Here is an 8,101-nt window from a genome sequence, read left to right as displayed (position 1 = left end):
CTGATCCTTTTTTTCTGCTAATTATTGCTCATGATAATTTGTGTTTTTTTCCCTTTTTATTGCAAACTCATGTTTGTTGGAATTCTATCTGGTAGAAGTAATTAATGCCTGAGCTTAAGGTAAGTTCCTCCAGAGAGGAGTAATGTTTACTTTTGCCAAGTACCTAAAGGCCCCACTAACCTGAGGGGTCACCTAAATCTAAATCATTAATTTCTTAGGTCTCAATGAGATGCATAAGAGGTGTGGAGTCCAGTTGTGATAGGCTGCTTCTGAAATGGCTCCCAATGATCATTGCCTCTTGGTGATCAAGCCTTGTGTAATCCCCTTGCATTGCGTGTGGGCTAGACCTAGTGACGTGGTTCTAACAAATACAATACTGCCAAAATGATAGGGTGTGACTTCCATGATTATATTATAAAAGACTGTGCCTTCTGGGGCCCCTGGGTGGCTCAGTGGGTTAAAGCCTCTGCCTTCGGCTCAGGTCATGATCTCAGGGTCCTGGGATTGAGCCCTGCATGGGCTCTCTGCTCACTTCCTCCTCTCTCTCTCTCTCTCTCTGCCTGCCTCTCCGCCTGCTTGTAATCTCTGTAATCAATCAAATATATAAATAAATAATATCAATAAATAAATAGGGCAGCCTCAGCCTAATGCCTAGTGAGAAGCCTTCAGACCAACAGCCTGAAGAACTGAATACTATCCACAACCTCATGAGCAGGGTTGGCAGCAGATCCTTCCGCCACAGAACCCTGACATGACTGCAGCCCAGCTGACAACTCGACTGTCACCTTGTGAAAGACCCTGAGCCAGGGGACCCAGCTAAGCTGTGCCCAGATTCCTGACCCACGGAACGGTGAGGTCATGAATGTTACTTCAAGACACTCAGTTTTGGTGTAATTTGTTATCAAGTAGTAGATAAGTATCGCACCAATCACCAGCAGTAACAGTCCTATTCCACCCTGTACAGGTTGAGCCAAATTCATGTTATTATTTCCCCTTGTGGCTGTCATTCCTGAAGAGGATACTGGAACAAAACAGAAAGTACCCAAAGAAAGACTGTTAGCAGGGTCAGAGGTCTGGAAAATACGTCATATGGAGAACGGGTGAACGAGTTAAGTGAATGCTACCTGAAAAATTTATCTATTATGATTTTTTTTTTCACATCTGAAAGAAAGATGGTGTTTGAAAAGAAGCCTCATTTGGGAGCAATAGGAATTAGGGAGACTTACAGGCTCCAAAGCTGCTGGAGGCTAGTTTGTAATCAGAAAATTTCATGGGAGACTTTTTTTTCCCTCTTCCATCTATAGCCAAGGCCAGGAGGGGCGAGTTTCTTCTTTAATGTTACGCTCTGGGGCTGGTTGGTCTGTTCTAGTTCCCTCACCGAGGGTCCAGTTTCTACATCTTCTGTTCCTACTGAGGGCACATTCAAATAGTTAAGGTCAGCAGATGTCATCAGGGCAGCCACCGGTTTTAAAGCTTACTCCCCTCTCTGAATTCATGCTTTCTCATCCTGAATTTTTAAAAAAATCTTTGAGGGGTGCATGGGTGGCTCAGTCAGTTGAGTGTCTGCCTTCGGCTCAGGTCATGATCTCAGGGTCGTGGGATGGAGCCCCGCATGGGGCTCCCTGCTTGGCGGGGACTCTGCTTCTCCCTCTCCCTCTGCCTCTTCCCATGCTTGTGCTCTCTCTCTCTCTCTCTGCCTCAAATAAATAAGTAAAAAATCTTAAAAAAAAAAAACCCAAAACATTTGAGGATTTCCCTTACTTTCCACTACCTCAACCATGCATTTATGAAATATTTAAAATACCTTTCTAATATTTTATGCATTTTTATCCTAGGAAGTTTTCCAGGATAGCTAACATGCTATATTACTGGAAATGGAAATTATAATTATAGACCTGTTTTTTAAAATAGTGGTAGAATATACAAAACATAAAAATTACAGTTTCGGCCATTTCAAAGTGGCATTAAGTGCAGTCACAATGGTATATAATCATCATCACTACTTCCAGAACTTTGTCATCATCCCAAAGAGAAATTCTGAACCCATTAAAAAATAGCTTTCTATTCCTTCCTCCTCCCAGCCCCTGGTAACCCCCTATGGGCTTCTTTTAAAGGGGTAAGTTACTGCAGATCTTTAAGAATACATCTGCCAACATTTTGAGGAACCTCCATGCTGTTTTCCAGAGTGGTTGCACCAGCTTGCATTCCCACCAACAGTGGAGGAGGGTTCCCCTTTCTCCACATCCTCTCCAGCATCTGTCACTTCCTGACTTGTTCATTTTACCCTATGACCCAGCAATTGCACTACTGGGTATTTACCCTAAAGATACAAACATAGTGATCCGAAGGGGCACGTGTACCCGAATGTTTATAGCAGCAATGTCTACAATAGCCAGACTATGGAAAGAACCTAGATGTCCATCAACAGATGAATGGATCAAGAAGATGTGGTATATATACACAATGGAATACTATGCAGCCATCAAAAGAAATGAAATCTTGCCATTTGCGACGATGTGGATGGAACTAGAGCGTATCATGCTTAGTGAAATAAGTCAATCGGAGAAAGACAACTATCATATGATCTCCCTGATATGAGGACATGGAGAAGCAACATGGGGGGGTAGGAGATAGGAGAAGAATCAATGAAACAAGATGGGATTGGGAGGGAGACAAACCATAAATGACTCTTAATCTCACAAAACAAACTGGGGGTTGCTGCGGGGAGGTGGGATTGGGGGAGGGGGAGCGGGCTATGGACATTGGGGAGGGGAAGCGAACCATAAGAGACTATGGACTCTGAAAAACAACCTGAGGGTTTTGAAGGGTCAGGGGTGGGAGGTTGGGGCAACCTGAGGGTTTTGAAGGGTCAGGGGTGGGAGGTTGGGGGAACAGGTGGTGGGTAATGGAGAGGGCACGTTTTGCATGGAGCACTGGGTGTTGTGCAAAAAGAATGAATACTGTTACGCTGAAAAAATAAATAAAATGAGAAAAAAAAAAAAAAAAAAAAAAAAAAAAAAAAAAAAAAAAGAATACATCTGCCAAACCCCAGCTATCCTCAGGTCCTAGGTCGAGGAAAAAAGGGTCAAAGACTATAAATTTAACATTGGGGACTTTTACCAGGCAAGTGCTATTGATTATTTCTGTGCTCTGTGCCAATGACCAGTTCCTTTTAAAGTTGACATGTGCTGCCAATATTCCTATTTTAGGAAATTGCAATTTGGCTTTTCTGCCATTCTCCAGAAGTCCTACTGTTTCCCAGTTTGACCTTTATAACCTTCAGCCAAAAAAACCCCCATGAGGCATGGAGGTCCTGGTACGGGCTAGTAGATATTGCTAAGAAGAGCAAGATCAAAGCTTACCGCATTTTAAGCAAGGAGTCTGTTGTCTGTACAGGTACCCATTATCATTAAAAAGAAATAATTACTCAGTGGTACATTTTCCACAGGAAACTTTAATTAACTTCATAGCTGAGTGTATGAGAAGATATGATACATTACTGGCTGAGGATTCTCTCTCTCCCCATAACTGTCTAGTAAAGAGAATTTTGTCTTTGCTATCCTACTGGAGATCTTTCAGGATGCAGAACTGGAAGAATAAGATGAACCTAGGAGCTGGACCTGAGAGGTGGTGAGCAAGAGGGAAAGATTTAGTGAAAAGCCAAGTCAAACCCAGGATTAAGGTTGAAAGAAGGAAGAGAGAAAGGAAAAACTATGTGCTGGATGCCAGGGAAGTTTGGGGGTTTGGTTAGTCAACTGGAGAGGAGAGGAACGCTGACCTTGAGGCTGTTGCTGTACCTATGACTCAGATCCCCTTTAATATTCTTCACTGATTTCACTTTTTTAAATTATTTTATTTATTTGACAGAGAGAAATCACAACTAGGCAGAGAGGCAGGCAGAGAGAGAGGAGGAAGCAGGCTCCCCGCGGAGCAGAGAGCCCGATGTCGGGCTTGATCCCAAGACCTCAGGATCATGACCTGAGCCGAAAGCAGAGGCTTTAACTCACTGAGCCACCCAGGCGCCCTCTGATTTCACTTTTTTCCTGTATTTTGAGACGTTACTCTTGTATAGTCCAGTGCACAAATCTTAAGGATTGAGCTTGATGAATTTTTACCTGTATCTACAACTGTGTAACCACCACCAAGATCAAGATAAAGAACACACCAGCACCCCACATGCCTTCCTCATCCCCTTCCCTGTCTGCTCCCTAAGGAGTAATCACTCTTCTAGTTTCTATCACCATAGATTTGTTTTTGTCTATTTTCTCAACTTCCTAAAAATGGAATCATACAGTATATACTCTTTTGTGTCTGCTTCCTTTCACTCAACATTACAGCTGTAAAATATCAATACTGTTGGTGTGCCTGGGTGGCTCAGTGGGTTAAAGCCTCTGCCTTTGGCTCAGGTAATGATCCCAAGGTCCTGGGATCGAGCCCCAAATCGGCTCTCTGCTCAGGGGGAGCCTGCTTCCCCCCTCTCTCTGCCTGCCTCTCTGCCTACTTGTGATCTCTCTGTCAAATAAATAAATAAATTCTTTAAAAAAAAGATATCAATACTGTTGGTAGGTAGTAAAAGTTACCTTTATTTTTTTGAAGTTAGAAACAGGTTATTTGTAGTATTTCACAAATTATCTTCTGTCTACTTGACAGACATCTGGATATTTCCAGAGTTTGTCTATTTTAAATGCTATGAACATTCTTGTGTGTGTGTGTGTGTGTGTGTGTGTGTGTGTGTGTGTGTAGACATAATCACTTATAGATTACGTCTTGTAGACATAATCACTCATTTATGTTGGGTATATATCCAGATGTGGAATTACTGGGTCATAGAATGGACATATTTGTATCTTAGTATTTGTTGTTAAATATATTTTCAAAGGGGATGTACCAATGTACATTCCCACCAACAACGTGAGAGAGTTCTGGTTATTCCATGTCTTTGCCCAGACTTGATATTTAAATAATGTTTTCCAGCTGCATTGTGATATTATTGACATATAAGGACTTGATATTTTCAGCTCTTTAATTTTAGTCACCTTTAGTGTTCTTTGAGGGGCACAAGCAGAGATGAGAAGTCCTTTTTAACTATTTTTGTTGTTAAACTCTGTTTCAGTATAGAGAATTCTTTTTTATTTCTTATTTTTATTTCTTCATTTGATTTTATTTTTTTTTATTTAGAGAGAGGGAAAGACAGCAGGGGTAGGGAGGCACAGAGGAAGAGGGAGAGGGAGAGATTCCTAAGCAGTCTCCATACCCAGCATGGAGCCTAATGTGGGACTGGATCCCACGACCCTGAGATCATGACTTGAGCTAAAATTAAGAGTTGGAAAAAAAAAAAAGAGTTGGACACTCAACCAACTGAGCCACCCAGTCACTCCATGCTTGAGTGTAAAGAATTCTGTGTATAGACAGATACATGAAGCCTTGAAAATTATCTGGGTCACGGGAGATCTGAGGTTTTGGGTTTGTGCAGATCCAGTTGAGCTGTTGAAGTAAGCATATATTTGAGAAGAAATGATGAAGATCATTGTGGTCTTGAAGGTGAAATTTTATTCTGTTAAGATAGAAGATAGAAGAATGGCTCTTAAAAGACAGATGGTTCAGTAAAGACTGGCTAAGAGGAGCTAATGTCAGAAGAGGGGATAATGCATCTTTCTGTCAGGCCAGTTGTTAAACTTGAATGTGCATCAGAGCCCCCTGGAAAGCTCATTAAACCACAGCTCACCACTCCCACCCCCCAGAGTTTCTGAGCAATTGGGTGTGGGGTGGCAGAGGGGGCGGAGAATCTGAATTTTTTAAAAAAGATTTTATTTATTCATTAGGGAGAGAGAGAGCACAAGAAGGAGGAGAGGCAGAGGGAGAGGGAGAAGCAGACTCCCTACTGAGCTGGGAGCCCAACATGGGGCTAAATCCTAGAACCTGGAAATCATGACCCGAGCTGAAGGCAGACACCCAACCATCTGAGCCACCCAGGTGCCCCAATAATCTGTATTTCTAATCAGTTTCCAGATGTTGCCCATACTGCTGATCCCAAGAGCACACTGTGCTGTGCGAGCCACTGAGGTCCCTGATTGTGATGTCCCAGTGAGAGGCAGTGGAGGTGACAGCTTGTTGGATTTAGGATATATTTGGAGGGGTCTAGCCAATGAAACTTTATATTAAACATTGTGATCCTAGGTTGTTCTTTAAGTAGGTTTCCTCTTTGTGTGTTTCTGCTTTTTAGTTTATTTGTTAATTTTAAAATTTTTAAAATTTTGAGCCTCAGGTGGCTTAATTTGGAAAAAGACACTTGAATTGGCTTTCGGTTGGGGGCACGGGCAAGAGGGGGTACCCAAGGCAGTAGATGCCTCCAAGGGTAGGCTGAGGGCTGAGGCTGAGCCTCAGGTATGTTTCTTGTTCCTGGTGCAACCTTGTGCAGCTCCTTTCCCCAAAGGCTCTATGGAAGCCTCAGGAGCAGGGAGACTGGAAGGGATCACAGTGGCTGTTCACTGGAACTGCACATCAGGTACTGTGCACAGCAGCTTCACAACCATGGTCTTGGAGAAGATGACTTGAAGAAGAAGAAGAAGGAGAAGAAGAGCCTTCCTTCAGATGAAGCTGGACTGGAAGGAGCTTAGGCTGTAGCTGAGTCCAGGGCTCATGAGGCCACTGTAGGCTGAGCCCACATGAGTACTCACCTTCTGCATCCCAGACTCCAGCTGGCTCTCTTTGCCCTCCAGCAGCTTGCAGTACGTGGTGATCTCGATGTCCAGGGCCATCTTGATGTTCACGAATTCCTCTTACTCATGCAACTGCCATGCCATGCCCTGCTTGGCTCACTGCAGGGTGGCCTCCAGCTTGGCCAGCTTTGCATTGGCATCCTTAAGAGCCAGCTCCCCACACTGCTCTGCATCAGTGGTGGTGGTCTCTGGGGAAGCCCTCTGGCCTTTGAGGCCCTCCATCTCAGCCTGGAGTTGGCTGATGCTGTTGTTCATCTTGGAAATCTCCATCTTCGTGTGACAGCAGCCATCCCCCTGCTTTCCAGTCAATATCCACAGCTCCTTGTACTTGATCTAGTACATGGTGTGAGCATCAGCCTGGCAGTTGTTGGTGATGTCCTTGTACTGGATCTTGACCTTGGCAATGATGCTGTCCAGATCCATGGAGCAGCTGTTGTCTATGGTCACGACCACGAACGTGTCTGAGATCTGGGTCTGTATCTCACTGACCTCTTCATACAGCTGCCTTAAGAAGCTGATCTTGTTGGTCAGTCCTCTGAGGTGAGACTGCAGCTCTACCTTGTTCATGTAAGTTTCATCCACATCCTGCTTGATTAGGACACATTTATACTCCATGTCTGCATGCTCTTTGATCTCCTCCTCCTACTTAGTTTTGAATCCTCCACCAGTCCCTGCATGTTGCCAAGTTCCACTTCCAGCTTCAGCTTCTCCTGGCCCAGGGTGTCTAGCTGCCACCAAAGGTGGTTGTGTTAGCTCTCAAACATGTGGTCGTTGGTGCTCCAAGCTGTTCACTGCTGCTGCACGAGGCTCCACTTGGTCTCTAGAATTTTGTTCTGCTGCTCCAGGTGACATACCTTGTTGATGAAGGAGGCAAACTTGTCAAGGGTTTCCAACTGCTCCTTCTCCTGGGGTGTACAGCCTAGATGCTGGGGTCCACCTCCAGCTTAAGGGGGCTCAGCAGGCACTGAGCTAGCAGTGAGGCCCCTCATACCTCCGGCCACATGGTGGCTCCGGACGGTCCTCACACCAGTGCCCAGCCCACATGGGACAAGGCTGAAGAGCTGATGTGGGTGCCAGGTGCACTCGTGTACTCGTGACTGTTGAAGGCTCCGGGGGCTGCAAATGGACACCTTGTAGGACTTCTGGGTCACCCTGATGGACATGGTGGAGGCTAGAGTGGAGGCGAGTAGGCTGAACCTGAGAGAAGTTCGAGAAGGACACAAGAAGCTGCTTCTATGTGGGGGCTTTTTAATTTTTTCAATGTAAGAGCCAGTGCAATTTCCTTTTTTTTAATATTTTATTTTGAGATTTTATTTATTTATTTATTTGTCAGAAAGAGAGAGAGAGCACAAGCCGGGAGAGCAGCAGGCAGAGGGAGAAAC

The 8,101-nt window shown here is 44.4% G+C and overlaps 1 pseudogene; it reads right to left on the bottom strand.

The window, feature by feature from the left end:
- Positions 1-6,587: 6,587 nt before the first annotated feature.
- On the bottom strand, positions 6,588-7,882 carry LOC123934560 (annotated as a pseudogene).
- Between the last annotated feature and the right edge of the window lie 219 nt (positions 7,883-8,101).

The sequence above is a fragment of the Meles meles genome, chromosome X (genome assembly GCF_922984935.1).
Source record: "Meles meles chromosome X, mMelMel3.1 paternal haplotype, whole genome shotgun sequence".
NCBI classification, from domain to species: domain Eukaryota; kingdom Metazoa; phylum Chordata; class Mammalia; order Carnivora; family Mustelidae; genus Meles; species Meles meles.
Note: the sequence above shows the minus strand (reverse complement) of the source record. Positions and strands in the feature narration are given on the sequence as shown.